The sequence below is a fragment of the Rattus norvegicus genome, chromosome 4 (assembly GCF_021556685.1).
Source record: "Rattus norvegicus strain SHRSP/BbbUtx chromosome 4, alternate assembly SHRSP_T2T, whole genome shotgun sequence".
Taxonomy (NCBI): Eukaryota; Metazoa; Chordata; class Mammalia; order Rodentia; family Muridae; genus Rattus; species Rattus norvegicus.
This window is the reverse complement of record NC_141537.1, coordinates 130,907,775-130,925,160: the sequence shown is the minus strand read 5'-3', so window position 1 is coordinate 130,925,160 and position 17,386 is coordinate 130,907,775.

Here is a 17,386-nt window from a genome sequence, read left to right as displayed (position 1 = left end):
GAACCTGTCTGCAGGGAGAAGGTAAGCACAGTGCACAGCCAGGGGAGGGCAGTGCATGGAACGCACAGCCAGGGGAGGGCGGTGCACAGTTGGTTCCATTCTCCCATCAGCTTCTGGCCAACTGGAAGTTTGATTTTAGAGTCTTAGTTAAAGGTAGGTATTTATTTATTTATGCTTTTATTTTTATTCTTTTTATTTTAAAAAGGAAGCATTTATAGACAACACCATGAACTTCACACTATAGACAGTTAAGAGTAAGGGCAATTCTTATTTTAGAGAGTAATTATTTCAAGTGTTGGGGGCCGTGCTTGGTTGGCTGTTCTGTTGAGTATTATCAGTTAATTCCCCATTCCTACAATCTTTCTAAAGTCAAAAAGGTAATTCTCCTATAAATTTAAACAGAGAATAGAGAGGGGAAGAAATGTACCCAAAGCCACTCAGCCAGCCAGAGAGGTGGAGGGAGGGGTTTCTTTGTAAAGAGCTTATACCAGGGATGTTTACAGGTAGGTAAAGAGGGAGGGAGGGCAAAGTTAATGGAGACCATAGAGCTTTGGGAAAGATGTCCTTAGGTTTCTTACAATTAATTATCAAGTAGTTTTCTTTGAATGCAGAGAAAGTAGAAAAATGTTTTTCAACAGGAGCCTGTCAGTCAGCTCAGGTGTGATTGCTGCATTAGTCACTTTCCTCATTACTGTGTCAAAATATCCTACAACGGCAACTTAAGGAAGGAAACCGGAAAGATTTATTTTGTCCCAGAGTTCAAGGAGACAGTCCATCATGGCTGAAGAGTCATGGCAGTTGGCGTCTGAGGCAGCTGTCACACTGCGTCTGAGGCAGCTGTCACACTGTGTCCGCAGTTAGCAACCCCACATGATGAGGACTGGCACTAAGCTTGCTTTCTCCCCTCTACTCAGCCCAGGGTCTAAGTCCACTACTACCCACTTTCAGGTGTGGTCTTTATAGCTCAGTTAAACCTGCCTAGAAACACCGTCATGAGACTCTGTCTCAAAAAACACCACTAACAACAAAACATTCCAACCTCCCTCAAGCATGGAATGTTGCCAGAACACTCTGAGAGCCACTTCCCTCTGGGCATGTCAAAAGATGAGGTCATCATTCTTAGCCAAAAAAAAAAAAAAAAAAAGCAGCTGAATTAAGCATTGCTCACTGTGGACATGTATACCTAGTGACCACAAGGTGGCAGTCAAACCCTTCCAAATGACATCTGGGGCCTGAAAAGGCTGTGAGACTTCATCCTACACTTCTGAGTCTAGGAGGAAGTCTAGGCTCCTACTGGGGAAGATTTCAATCCTCAAGTGAGGGAACTTGGGGACAGCTTTTAGGATGACTGGGGGTGTATGGAGAATACCTTTGCAGCTGCCAGCAAGTGCATGCTGTGTACTATCTCCTTATCTTGTGAAGGGGCAAGTGTGTGGTGTCCCCCGAAGATAATTCTAGTTTTAGGAGCTATTGGAGGCTGGGGTAGGGGATTTATTCTGGTAGCTTGGGGGATTGGCTGGGATCTGAGATCTGCTGAAATCCTGTATGTAGCAGGTTAACACTTTAGTCCCACTTAGAAGCAAAATTCTTCCTCACACTGGTCTTAGAGGTTATCATGGGTCTCACTGCTATTTTAGAACTCCAAGTGGATGAGCTCACTGATGGCCAACAAAACTAAGAATTACAGAATGTTAAGGAACACCGGTTAGTGTAGGTGGCATGCTAAGGTTGAGTCTGTGTGGGTATGACCCAGTGCAGCTCCTTTCAGGGTGTGTTAGTTATCTCATCAGCTCTGACAAGATTTCTGACAAAAAACAAATTAAGAAAGGAAGGGACTGTTTTGTTTGACAGTCTGAGGATACATTTTACTACAGCTGGGTAGGTAGAAGCATGAGGTGGCTACTGGTCACATTGTATCTGCAGTGGGAAGGAGAGATACTGCAACCGGTTTGGGCTACTTTGTGGGCCAATCCTATTTCATTCTTCCAAGGTCCCAACACTAGGTAGATAGAATGAAGGCTAGAGGGGAAAGAGGCATTGATATCATTAGACTTCTTCCTGCTGATTAGGGATATCTAGTTGCTTGGAGCAAGTTTGATCTTTGCTGTCAGGATATCCAATTTCTTCTCCTCCTCTCTTTGTACATGATCACTTGATGAATTGCAACAAACAAAACAACAACAGCAGCCAGTAGCCAGCAGCCAGCAGCCAGCAGCCAGCAGCCAGTAGCCATCATCACTACCACAAGCAGCTGCCCTGAGAGGGACTGATCTAGCATTTATAAGCCCTTTCAAGAGTCTCTAAAACTCTAAATGTCACACACTTGCAGAAACTATCTGCAGCTGGCAAAATCATGCTCCTGCCAGGGCCTGAGGCAAATTATCATCAGCTTCTTTGGACAATTAAAAGCAGCCCCATATCCTATACCTGGGATTAAAACAAAAACATATTCCTATACACTTCTGTTTTTGTTTGTTTGTTTGTTTTTTTAAGAAACCAAAATTCTGTCTACAAAATACTCAAACAGCTTTCTTTTATTCAGTTTGGGATTCCACTCACATTCAGGCCAAATCTTTCTTCAGTTAAACCTTTTTGGAAATGCCCCTGTAGACATATCCACACATGTGTTTCTAGAGTGGCCTAAATCCCATCAAGTTGACAAGGAATTGAAGTAGAAACTTAAGGGGTCTTCGGAAAGTCGGTTGGATGGTGTTTTGCTGGGGCAAATGTGTGAAGGAACTTTTCCTTAAAGTGGACACAGGTGTGAAAGCTAAGGCAGACTCGTGAAGGAACGGTTTTGCTGAAGCAGACACAGGAGAGAGGATGTTCTGCTAAAGCAAGCATGTGAAGGGACACATGATAAAAGATTCTTTGCTAATGGCATGCATGCACTGGTCTGCCTTATGTTATGTAGTTGAGCTTAATTTGTCAGGATGTCGTGGAGAGAAATGCACCAAAAAACTTCAGGTGGCGTGCTGCAGTTCACTGCCACTTCCACAGACCTGGGCTGACTGGATGCATGTGCTGAGGCAAGGCACATGGAGGACACCTGGTGTTTAGAAGGTATAAATAGAACTCCACAGAGGACAGAGCCTGGCTTGCTGGTAGAGCTAGCTGTGCAATGCTTGTGGGTCTCTTTCGCTTCCCTGAGAGAGAGGCACAGCCAAGAACTTCTGGTGTTCCTCCTGGTCGCTCCCACTGACTCGAGCTAAGGCTAAAGCCCGGCTGTCTCTGTTAACCTGACTTTACCTAACTGGACTGCTGATGTATATGTGAAGTGTTTTCGAGTGACTTGAGCTGCCACTGCCTGCTGACCTGTGAACTGAACTGCCGATTTCCAGACAACACAGACGAGAGTTGCTCCAAAGAACCTTTCTAAATAGGTCCACTTCCCCCGTATCCTTTCTTTTCCATTACCTCTGGTGGGTGGTGGGTTATAAGGAAGGTTAAAGCGTCATTAAAAATAGGATCTGAGAAACTTAAAGTTACAAGGAATGGTAACCTTTACAAAGTGTTTGCTTCCTTTAATCTTCACAACTTTGTGCTCCAGATTGGGGATTGAAAGACATGTACTTCAGGAGCATGTATCACCAGACGTGGATACAAAAGTCAGAAGGCCTCAAATTTCTAGAAGACTTGAGACACTCTGTGTCCATGGTTGTCCAACCTTAAGGAGTTTGAGGAATCCTGCAGAAGAGCAGGAGGAAGGATTGTAGGAGCCAGAGAGAAGGATACCACAAGAAAACCTAGAGAATCAAGTAACCTGGGCCCATAGGGGCTTACAGAGACTGATGAACCACAAACCAGGGAGCATGCATGGGACTGACTTAGGCCCTCTGCACATATCCTACAGTGGGGTAGCTTAGTCTGTTGTTGTAAAAATATAAAAAATAAAACAGTCTTTTATCCACCACTAGGTCCGGCACCTCAGTGCCCCAAGATATCTGCTGAATATCTTAATCTCAGTCAGCAAAGCCTCTCACCCACTTTGCTCCATCCCATATCACACTGTCGAAGGCCTCTCTCTGAGCTGTCAGCAATCTCTCTACCTATCTAGTGCCCAAGGCAGGTTTCCATGCCAGAAACACATCACTTCGTGGTGGCCCAGACCAGCTGCCCCACACTCCATTACACTTAAATCTACACACGAAAGAACACACATCAATTGGTAAGATATAATTGCCCACCTAAACATACAAAGCCCAGTACCTTCCATTCCTTAAGAACATTAATAACAACCTGTAAATACACAGAGCGGAATCTTAACGTCACCATCCATGTTGTCTACCAGCTATTCTCTCTCTCCTCCTCCTCCATTCCCGTCTCCTCCTCTTCCTTCAAACTCTTCCCCTGCCCATCCTTCCTTCTCAGTCAATGACAGACCTCTTTCTATCCTGTTCCGGCCCACACCTGTATTTTATAAATTAAATGGGGAGAAGGTTCTGGTGAAGTCACCTGAGTCCTGAGTAGGCAGCCATCCTTGGGGCAGTAGAATAAGCATCAAAATACAGATAACTCCAGGGCAAACCACAGCATTAGTCTTCACAAGGGACTCCTAACAGTGGGAGCAAGGGCTGCCTCTGACTCTGTTGCCTGCCTCCGGGATCCTTTCTTCCTACTGGGCTGCTTAGTACGGCCTCAGTAGGAGAAGGTGTTTCTAGTCTTACTCCAACTTGATACACCATGGCTGGTTGATATCCGTTGGAGGCTTCCCCCTTTTTGAAGAGAAAGGGACGGGGAGTAGATGGCGAGAAGAGGGGACATGGGTGAAGGACAACTGGGAGGCGAGGAGGGAGGCGACACTGCAGTCAATAATTAATTAAAATTATTTCTAATCATATGTGTACTAGTTTGATTTCTGTGGCTGTGCTAAAAAAATCATTACCAGAAGCAACTTGAGGAAGCAGCTTTGGCTTATATTTCACATCACAATACAGCATTGAGTTTCATCAGGGCAGAAGGTTTTGACGGGAACTCAGAGACATGAACCATGGAGGAGCTGTACCTGCTGGCTCACTCTCTGACTCATGCTCGACCAGTTTTCTTACACAGCCCAGGCCTGCCTACGTCAGTTGGTGCTGCCCTCAGTGGGCTCCTCATATCAATTGTTAATTCAGAAAAATCCCTCACGGACATGACCACAGGACGATTTAATTTGGACAACCCCCCTCCCCCATTTGAGATTCCCTCAGAAAACCCCAGACCAAATCAAGTTGACAGCTGACAGTTATAGGACAATGCGCTTGGTGGTGGTGGTGGGGTGGGGGTGGTGGTGGTGGTGGGTCATTGCATATGAGTGCAGTGCCTGTTGAGGCCAGAAGAGGGCATCAGATCTCCTGGAGGCGGAATTAAAAATGATTGTGCGCTGTAAGACTGGGAAACCAGCATTCCTTCCAAGAGCAGTATATGTGTTCCTAACTACTGAACTGTCCACTATCCCTGGAGCCTTGCTTTTCTTACTTGTAAACTAGTGATGATCTATATTAGGGAGGATGGATTTAAAGAGGTAAAAAGGAAATAAATCCATGCTGGTTTGCTGCTTCTACACAGCATACTCAGCAACTGTTAATATTAGGCTCTGGCACACGGATTTATTGTTATTTAGAGGCATCGCACCTGCAGACCATTTCAGTCCTGCACTCAGGACCTCTTCCCAGCCGTGTTGTTTGTTAAATGTCCCCAGGTGGTTCTCGTTTAGAGTGATACCAGGCTGCTGGCTTAGGAGGTATTGACAACCCCCTGACAACAGTCTGTGAGGGAGGTCAAGCTGGCCTATGCCAAGGTGTCCTCTACTTGGTGTCAACAGATGATAAGTTAACCAGTGGGTTGCCTGGGAAATATCACCCCCAAGTCGAGTTAAATGGACTTCATCTCGGGCACCTTTGATGTACTAGTTGTGTGTGGAATTATAAATGGGAAGATGTACTAAACAGTGTACTTCATATGATCATTTTTTTTTTTAATGTACATGAATATGGTGTTGTGAGGATCCCCTTGGACAGGACACATGACCTGGGGAAGAGAAGACCAGGCAGTGCCTTTGGTGTGACGTTGCCCAGCCAGTCGAACCTTAGTATATGCATATCCATGTTTGTATGTGTGTGTGCATACATATGTGTATGTGTGGGAGTGCATGCATCTGTGTGGAAGCCAGAGAGCACTTCAGATGTTGTTCCCCAGCTGCCTCCCACCCCCTTTGAGACAAGGCATCTCACTGAACCTGGAGTGCGTCAATCAGGTGAGGCTGGGGGTCGGTGAACCCCAGGGATCTACTACTTGCTTCCATCTTTTCAGTGGAGAGAGAGAGAGAGAGAGAGAGAGAGAGAGAGAGAGAGAGATTACAAGTTGTACTGCCATGTTTGTTCAGCTTTTTTTTTTTTTTTTTTTTTTTTTGGTTCTTGTTCAGCTTTTATGTGGATTCCTAGGATCAAATGCAGGTCTTCATGCTTGCAAGGCAAATATTTTACTGACTCCTGCAGCTATCACGCGATCCTCTGCTGCGTGTTGTTGGTTGAACTAACTCAGTTGTGTTATCTGGTCCTTGTTGATGGAGTGAGGAGAAATAGCTGGACCAAGACCTGGCTACTATGGAGGTTGAAGGATAAAAGAGAAATAATAAATGGCTTCTGCTAGGTGTATTTTTTTTTTTTTTTTACTTGACAAAGAGATTGTCAAAGTCCTGCAACGCCTGTGCACCCTTCTTGTATGTCAATTATAAGCCACTGTCAAGTACCCACGAGGCCATTTGTATGTTCAGATGATGAACTGGGCAGTCCAAAAACAAACAAACAAACAAACAAACAAACAACAACAGCACGGATAGCAGCCGCCCTGGAGTGTTATTGCCAAAACACACTCACTGGAACCGAGGGTGCTCGCTCCACATTTAGTGTCAGCCTGATTGATATAGCTGCAGTGACATTGGGTGATTCTATGGCAGGACCAGTATGGGCAAAAGGAAATTGTAGCATCTTGAGAAATCTGCGACGTACATTGCAAGGGCGCTGAGAAGAATTTGAATCGTGCACAGTTTTGGGCAGAGGTCTAAGCTGTGTGCAGCGTTAGCCAGTGAAATTAGGCCGGTTTGTTGAGTGTCCACTAGAAGACAATTGGGTCTTAGGAGACGAAGTTAAAGGTGACTCTTGCAAGTCCCAGAAGCAAACCCAAAGTTAAAGTGGTATAGACATGTAAATAAGGCAGATGACAGACCCAAATGAGAGCAGACAAGGGCTGCATTGAACAGACCCAAGGCAAGGCAGCCAAAGGCCAGCATTAGCATTTGAAAGGCAGCCGGGGAGGAAAAGGGAAGACTGAAGAGAAGTCCCCACTCCACCCCTGAAAACCTGCAAACTGGTGAGGCAGGTGGGAAATGGCTGAAAGAGGAAAGCCGGTTCTAATTCACAGTTAGAGCATTTCCACAATGATAGAAAAATGTAAATGTCCTAGGAAAATATCTTCCTCTACGTATCATTTTTCAAAACTCCAGGCAATATTCTACAGCTTTCATGGAGGGAATTGACTCAGGGCGCTTTGAGAAGATTTTATGGATGGGCTCCTGGAAGCGGGCTGGAGGGTGTCTTCCTCCAGTTTATGAGGATGTCATGACATCTGCTTTACTGTAAGACTAGATGATGAAGCACCTCTGATCTTTGCTCTGTCCTGTCAGGCTTCTCCATGCAAATCAATTCCCCGGCACAAGTCACTTTGTAACCCTATCATATTTACCATTTACTTGGTGCTATGGTCTGGGATTGCCTTGTTTTTGCAATTCAAATAACAGAGTATTAGAAAGAAAAGTTTTATAGTGGGTGCTTTTGCGTGCAAATAATAAATCTAGAGGGCAAAGGAGTAAGGTAGCACCCAGGACGAGTTGCCCACCCTTCCACAGCTGTGGAAGAGACAGCACTCTGCCTCTCTTGGCTCCTCCTTCTGCTTGCTACCCACCATCATGCAACTCTTTGTTGTTGGAACTAAACAATCCCCCTAACCCAGGGATCCTACAAAAAGCTACTGACTGCAGAAAGTGATGGGGAGACAGGAAACATGAGAAAAGAAAGCTAGCGTGCCTTTTGAGCATGGTCCTAGGTAGACTCCATAAGCATCTGCCCATAAGGTCTTTACGTCTCTATCCAGAGTCAGAGGTAGTTTCCATTCTTTTAACCAGGAAGAAATCGATTTCCCGTAATGGACCTCAAGAGAACCCTAATATTCATCTTCAGTGGCTTCCAAAACTTCTGTATAACTTCCCGTTCAAGAGACCCCCATTAGCATTTTGTCTAAGCTGTGCCCCACAGCTTCCTGGCAACAAATATAAAAGAGGTTGCTTGCCCCCCTCCTCTCTCTCTTGCTCTCTTGCCTTCTTGCTCCCCAATCTGTCCTTTCACACCTTCCCTCTCTCTCCATGTGCTCATAGCCAGCCTCTACTCCTCTTCTCTCTCTCTCTCTCTCTCTCTCTCTCTCTCTCTCTCTCTCTCTCTCCTACCCTCTCCGCTCTCTTCCCCAAGCCCTGAATAAACTCTATTCTATATTCTTATGTGGCTGGTCCCTCAGGCATCAGGGGTGCCTCAACATGGGCCCGCAGAGGCACCCCCCTTACCCACACCAGACTACACCTCCACGAAAACATATCCCCTCTCTGTTTAAAACACAACAACCCTTAAAGTACTTGAGGAGATGGGCTGTTAGGACTAGATACATTTCCACCATGAAAATCCAGAGATCGAATTCCAAAGCTACTCACCAGAAGGGATTGATGTCTGGACTGGAGTTATAGGCATGGCCTCAAATACAGAGTCTGGGCAGCTGTGCTCACTTAACCAAAGAGATATAGGAGCTCAGAGCTCCAGGCCACTAGCCAGAAGAGAACCAAGGACATTTCACAATTATGGCCAGGGTCACTATGCCCAAACTGTCTTTCCGGTATCTATTATGTCTTCGTTGTAACCTCAGTGGCTCCTGGTTTTACTTTATTGGATTATAATTTCATCCACAGCTTCTCTGGAGTCACATGTCAAAAGGAAAGAGAAAAGGGGTGGGGGGAGTGTTCATGGAAACTTTGGGGCATGTAACTTAAAAGCCATCAAACTAGTGTTGACTAATACCAAGACATTTATTTATGTTTCTCTTGGGGAAACCCACACTGGCAGGTTGATATATTTTATCTTCCTGAACCCCTTTGTCTTTAACACTGGTGTGTGAAGGACATAATAAAAGACCATCGAGACCCAATTTGTTTTATATGAGCTAGTGCTGAAATCTTTTTCGGTGTCAATGTTATGAATCCTGGCTTTACCTGAGTCCAGGTCTCTGAACAGAACTCCTCGGCTGCCAAGGGCGACGGTGTCTCTCTGTTCCTTCACTACTAAAAATGGGAGTAGATTTTAGACTTGAGATTTTAGTTTGGAGAACCCAAACTAGCCTGTGGCTAATGCCTCTTCTACTCGCTGAGGTGTCTCAATATCCACCCAGGGTATCCTGTAGAGTGATGACACAGGGCGACACTTGAGGATCTTGATACAGCATGGGGAGCCACAGAACAGTGGGGCAGTGCAAGAGTCAGCTCAGTGCTGATTATAACTGGTCCTTGCATAGGGCCTCAGGCTCAGAGGGCCCCACACTCTCACCTGTGCGTGGGTGCTGTGAAGAGAGAGTCACCTCACAGGGGTGCTGTCGGGATGGGTTGGGTCATTCTCTGAGTATGCCATTTTGTTTGGAAGACAATGGTGAGTGAATAGTGAAGACAGACATTAGACAGTTCCAGGAGTGAGGATGTAGAAGGATAAACAGCTGAATGCTGTGAAGAGGGAAACCAACATGACCATAAGAAGTATTCAGAGTAGGGGGTCAGGCACTGAGACGGTGACTCCCAGCATTTGGGAGCTAAAGTCATGAATATTAAATCAAGACCTCAAGGTTAGCTTGAACTACATGAAAGTCTCAAACAAACAAGTACCAACCAACCAACCAACCAACCAACCAACCAACCAACCAAACAAACAAACAAACAAAGGCAAAGAGTAGAAACAGGCTTATTGAGTGTATGAGTAAGTGATAAATTGTAAATATATACAAAGAAGCCACATAGATGTAAATTCACAGTCCAGTTATATAAAATAGTCACCAGGTAGCCCTGATGGGAAGATTTATCTTCTGAGAAACATTCCAAAAATCTTTAAATAAAATGTATACATCATTATTTTTTGAAGATTTATTTATTTATATGAATACACTGTCACTTTCTTCAGATACACCAGAAGAGGGCATTGGATCCTGCTAAAGATGGTTGTGAGCCACCATGTGGTTGCTGGGAATTGAACTCAGGACCTCTGGAAGAGCAGTCAGTGCTCTTAACCACTGAGCCATGTCTCCAGCCCCTATTTTTTTTAAATTATTTATTTTTATGTGTTTGTTGGTGTACTTGCCTGAGTTCTTGAGCATCAAGAAGCAGCCCTTGGAGGCCAGAAGAGGACATCAGATCCCTGGAACTAGAGTTACAAATGGTGTGTACTGTCATGTGAGTTCCAGGAAGCAAACTCCGGTCTTCTGCAGATGTTCTTAACCACGGAGCCATCTCTCTAACCCACATAGACATAGACACAGATGCAGACATATATTCTTAGTCTTAGGGGTAGTGAAGGGGTCATTGATCAACTGGAGTATTTAGAAGTGACATAAAGGAATCCTGGCAGAACCCAAAGTTTTCAACTACAAGCAGGAATGACCAAGTGAGGGGAAAGAGAAGGCCAAAGCTTTTTGTTGCTGTTTTCCATTTTTTTTTTTTGGTAAACAGAAGTAAATAGAGGATGAGGGTGAGACCTCCTGAAACAGCTTGCTGGGGTATTGATACTGTGGTATTAATGACTCAGGTACATGGGCAGAGAAAGCCCTTAAGTGCAGGGGTTCTAACCTTTCTAACACTGCATGATCCTTTAACATAGTTTCTCATGTTGTGAATGACCCCACAAGCATAAAACTATTTCATTGTTACTTCATAACTATAATTTTGCTACTGTTACGAATTGTAATATAAATATCTGATAGGCAGGATATCTGATATGGGGACCCCAAAGGGATCACGACCCACAGATTGAAAACTGCTGCCTTAAGCGGAACCTGGCAACCCATCTCCATGACGGTCTACCTTAGAAATGCAAGGGGGATGCTCTTCATGGTGAGTTTCCATGTGCCTGTCTCTGTGGACTGTGACGTTTGTCACTGCACTGGATGTTACTGATGGTCCTGATGAGTTGGTTTTGGGTGGTGGAAATGTGATCTGCTGGGATGCATGGATGATGATGATGTCTTGGATGCAGAGTGCAGCTTGGATGTAGTCCTGTGAGGGTTGTGAGAACGATGCTCCTGAGGCTTTGGTTTGGGTGGCTTCCTTTTTTTCCTCTGAGCCACTTGGAGTCCTAAGCTGAATACAGGTATAGCAAATATCCTCCAAGTCAGAGAAACAAAGCAAAAATGCCAACTATCCCAACCCCAACCCCCAAACAAGCAAGCAAGCAAACAAAATACTCAAACCCACCACATGTCCAAACAAGAAATCAGACCACTTGGATGGAACTGTTTTGGACAGTCATGTCTAAATATGAGTCTGGATATTTAAACGGTGGCAATGTTACCACTGTAACACAGTCGAGTCTGACCTTGGTTGGTCTCTGAGTCACTCCCCATTCTTCTCCCCACCCCTATTGTCTTCTGCAACTCCCGGAGCCTGACTTTATCCTTCGCTCACAGAGGAAAGAGCAGCACTGTTATTCATCATGCCTGAAAAAACGCTGCCCCGAGCCCAAGGGTTGTATGCGACAGTGATGTCAATGGGAACAATTCATTATTCCATCAAGCGCTTGGCATGTCCGTCAATGAAAAAATATGTGCTTTAGAACTGACAGCTCAAAATAGTCTTTTCAGCAATTGGCATGCCAAGATCTTGATAGTATAATGAATTATTCTTTGAACCTATCATTTCATCACATCAATTTGGCCATATAGACTGCTCTATGGGGGAGCTGGAAGGCGGAGGATTAAATTACAGAAGTTTTCTCAAGTAACAAGCAAAACAACTTTGCAACCTGGGACGGAAAGGTGAGGGCACAGAGAAGCTGGCTGTACTTGCTAGTTCTATGTCAACTCGAGGCGAGCTAAAGTCATCTGAAAGGAGGGCATCTCAATTAAGAAAATGCCCCTGTAGGATCAGGCTGTAGGGCATTTTCTTAAGTAGTGATGGATGGGGAGGGCCCAGCCCATTGTGAATAGGGCATCCCTGGGGTGGCACTCCTGTGTTCTAAAAGAAAGCAGGCTGAACAAGCCTTTACAGGCGAGCCAGTAAGCAGCAGCCATCAGTCCCGCCTCTGCCTTCTTCAGTGGACTGTGCTTCCGGGTATGTGAGCCAAATTAACCCTCGCCTCCCCAAACTGCCGTTGTTCACAGTATTTCATCACAGCAATAATAATCCTGACTCTGACACTGGATTAAAAGCAATGCCCCTGAGAAGGCATGGAGTTAAACACAAAATTCACAACATCTAAGAAACGATCACTTACATCTGCGTTTTGGCACGGGAACTTTTGAGACAATTTATTACTCTGTTTGTTCCGCCAGCTTAGCGGATAATAGAGGCCCTGATCATTTAGGGCACACAGGTGTTGGGGTGCATTGGGTCAGACTTTAAGCTGTTTGGAAGATCAGTTTTCCCCTAGTTAACCTCCAAATGGAGACTGGTATCCAGACGCTTGATGCTTTTCTCACCTTCATGAGGCTAATTAATTCCTTCCATCCGACTCTGAGTTTTTAAAAAACTACGGACCCGTTTGTTCTGCCATGTTCTGAAAGCAGCATGGGAAAGCACACTGCTCCCTGGCTTTATGGGGACCGTTTAGCACATTGGCATGTGTGGTGTTGGGTGACTTCTTGACGTGGCATGAAGCACATTCAGGTTACAGCTGGTCCCGCTGCTTTCGTCATAAAAAATGTCAGCTTTATCTCGAGGAATAGCAGCTGCCACATTCCGTCCCCTGAATGTGTCTGCAGCATCAAATTGCTTGATGTAAATGGTTATTTTCATTCCTGTTAAGTAATGTCACCCTGTTACGGCAGTGGTCATTTGAAATACCGTCAACATTGAATACTGGCAAACTAATTTGTTCTCGGGATTGGCTCTTAATTGCTCATCCATTGTTTGAAAATAGTGAACTGCCTTATTAATTCACACCAGAATATTAAACATTTCATTAAAATGTTGCCCAGAAAGGAGCATCACTTCAAATCCCCTTCATGTGCCCTTCACAGCCAGCAGTATTAACTATTCTACATTTTAACTATCAACCTGAAGAAAAATCTGGGCGTGCATGACCTTTTAATTTGAGCTTCAAAGAAAACATTTCTTAATGTTATGTAATAAATCAATCATTACTTGCTTAATAATCTTAATGCATGTCTTTGAAGTCAGCAAGCCACAAGAGAGGCTGGGATTTTTAAAAATTGACAACTCCCTGGTCATTTGATGTAAACTGTGTTTTATTGATTAGCTGTGAAACCATATTTGATATTAGCTGCATGTAATGGTATGAGGTCATAGGAACAATAGAAAAGGAAGACCAGACAGATACACACGCTCACATTCATATAGGGATTCTGGGGTACACGGGGGCATAGGAAATATGATTTTTTTTAGCATTTCAGCATTTTAACAGTATCATAATATAAACTTTCCTTTAATTCTGACCTCTAAATAAAATCTACATCTGTACTTACCATCATTCTATAAGTACAATGTTTAAGATGCACATTTATCCAAGTTCTTGAAGTCACTTTTGTCTCTTTACCCTAATTTATTTGAAAAGTTCAATATAGACACATTCTTGTCCTAAAACAATATCCTAGATGCTTATTATTAATGCTCTATTCATTATACAGATAAAGGAGGCTCCAGGCTTTTATTTCACTTGGAAGACGAGCTTCAGATAACTCAGTTGCAGATCCAGGGCTTGCTTTAATGACTGACTGCTGAATTGCAGGTTTCCTGATTTGAAGTGTATTTAGAAAAGGCAACAAAGTACAATTAATCTCATAGCAGTAGGGACAGAAGTTAATATTGGCCTGAAGGTACATTGCTCATTGTAAATATCCAGCCTGAACCATTCACTATCACAAAAGCTCGCTTAGGCTTCCTAAAATATCCCTTCAGCACTGTGCAACTTGGTTTTACCTCCTACTTCCAAGAACTTTATCCAGACACTGCTACGGTGTATCCTTGGTCAATAACGCAGAAACGACGCTACCTCTTTTTTCTTTTTCTTTTTCTTTCTTTTTTTAGCTTTCTAGGTCCCTCTCTTTGTAGTGGAGAATTGCTAAAGCCAGTGCTAACCCGCATCTCAGCTCATAGGCTGCCAGCTGTGTGACTCTGGCATGACATTGAACTCCCTGAGGTTACCGCACAGTGTAGTAAGATCCGACTTGAAGGGTACATAATACCTGACACACATAGCTCAAGTAGCTGGCACAATGGAAAGGGGGAGACAAACGTGCTATCACCTTCTCACACATCGCTCCCAGATTCCAGGAGGGCTGTTGCAGACACCGGCAGAATAACTCTTTGCCTTCTCTCACTTCTTTCTCCATTCTTTCTGCTCAATAATTAATACTGAAAGGCTTTTCTTTATTGGAATGGTGCTCCCCAAAGGTTATTTCACTTGCCTTTTCTTTGAACTCCTGAAACACATTTAGACAGCATAGGTTTTAGGTGTTATTTTCTTTCAAGAATCCTTATGTGGCTACTGTATACAGTGGTATTATTTCACACATATATGAAAATACAGAGAAGGAGAAATCACTTCAAAGAAATCATAGTATTTATCAACTCAGATTTAGACTGTGCGTTCTTCCCCAATACCTCCTCAAACACGCATATATAAATTTTACAACCATGGATGTACTTCTCCTGCTGGGCTATTTATATGTGTACATATATAAAATTGATACCGTACAGTCATCATATACATAGTTCCTGGTAACCTGATGTTTATAAATGGGACTCGATATTAACACCCTGCTCTCTGTCACCATAGCTATATTTACCTCAATACTTTTATGATTTTGTTGAGCCAATATCATATGAAGTTAGGCTGCAACTACCAAAGAGTTATTTTTAAATCCCACTGCCTTGACTACCTTTGCATACTATATGAAATGCTTTTGTATATCTTTCCAGTCATGCCCTCATGATGAGTTCTGAAACCTGGCACTGCCGGACCCCAGGACGTGCAAGTTTATAGAGCTTTGATTGCATCCTGATAAAATTCTAAGTAGAATGTGGCCCATTTCAACCTTTGGCAGAGATGTGAGCATCTACCTGTTCTCCATGTTGCAACCCCTGAGTGTTGTATGCTGATGGGAGGTTTTACAATGCAAATGCAAAATGGCTTCCACCCAGAAACATCCTGAGAGGAGCATGTGTTGGCGGGAGTCTGTGCTTTATATGGGGAAACAATGCTAAGTGCTCTGGTCGTGGAGGGACAGTGAGCTGCAGCATCAAATATCACAACCGATCCAAAGTTTAACCATCCCTGGTTAAACCACAGCATGAACTATTGTTCTCGACTGAAGAAACACAATAAAAGAGCAGTGGCCTACATTATTTAGAAAGCTCAAGTGGCTGTCACTTCTCAAACTAGGTTAAGTGAGAGAGGCTACACGGGTTAATTAAAAGATAGCACCATACAGTGGAATACAGTGCCTGGGTAATTGTTTCTCCCTGGAAGATAAGTGTGTGATGTTAGAAAAAAAAACACACGTGGGTGACAAAAGTGAGACCTTCGCATTGAAAGCTGGAAGGTCCATCCTTCCCGTGTCATGCATGCATAAACCTGGATGTATAATGAAATGTTTTCAGCATGATCTCCAAATGCTAATTAGCAGAGCTCATCAGTAGACTTGGGCTGTTTGTTAACTGTACAAAAAGACGGCACTAGCTTGCTTCTTATATTATAAGTTCCGGACACATCGCAAAGGTGCAATGAACAATCTAGTCAATGTTCGGGTCCCCATCTCCACCTTACAGCAGACACCAGTCCCTGAGCACTCTTGCTACGTCTACAGTCTGTTCATTTCTTCACTGCATTGTTTCTGAAGTAGAGCTTCAGCACCATATTGTTTTATTCGTCAGTGTATCCTTAGTGTGTAAAGTAATTATGACTGATTGGTCCCAATCAACTTAATTTTCTGATTGTGCATGAGATCTTCAAAAACAGCGGCTAATTATGAAGCTTTCACAAATTAGTTGACTTGAAGCCTCAGTTTCCTATCCTGTAAGAGACACCTAGACTCATAGTAACGTTTTGGGGATTATAGTTCCAGAAAGTATAACATCGACGTGATGAAAATTTTCAGTAGTTACCATGACCAGATCTAGATTTTGTAAGTATGTGACCTGTAGAAAAGCATTAGGAACTCGAGGGTTAAAATGTAGGGATATAAGAAACTCCTAGGAGTGGAAAGTGAAAATGTTGCAGGCATGTTAGTAAAAGATGGGATCAAGAAGCTTCTGTAGCCAGTAGCACAGGCCTGGGCTGAGATGCAGGTTTCCTGGTCCTACCCACATGTCAGTGCCTAACCACTAGGCAACATGATAGGAACTTGAGGAAAGGGGTGGAAGACAGATGAGGCATAGACAGAGAACTTGAGTTTCAAATGTTAAGTTCTATTAAAGGTCAAATCCTATCAGAGTGATAAATAATATCACATTGGAGAAGCCGAGCTATAAATAGAGACAATTTTCAAGCCTTGCCTGATGACTCCTTCGTTTCCAGAGATGATGGGAATTGCAGATTTATATGTGATCAATTCATTTATGTCATGTCTCAGGATTTATTTTTGGGGAAGGACATTTGGTTGGTTTCCCAGCTATCTGATCTTATCAAATTGAAGATGGTGAGATGATTTTGATATTTTGGCTTAAACTGTCCCATGTATGGATACCTAGTGTCTTAGTTATGTTTCTGTTGCTGAGACAAAACACTGACCAAGACAACTTATATAGGAACACCTTTAATGAGACTTACAGTTTCAGAGGGTTAGAGTCCATGATGGCAGGAACGGTTGAAAGCTCTCACCTTGATCTACAGGCTGGAGGTAGAAAGACACATTGGGAATGGCAGGAGTCTTTTTATTTTTATTTATTAATATATATATTTTAAGAGATTTATTCATTTATTATGTAATTCAGCATTCTGCCATGCTGTATATCTGCAGGCCAGAAGAGGGCATTGGATCCCATTATAGATGGCTGTGAGTCACCATGTGGTTGCTGGGAATTGAACTCAGGCCCTCTGGAAGAGCAGACAGTGCACTTAACCTCTGAGGCCTCTCTCCAGCCCAGCAGGAG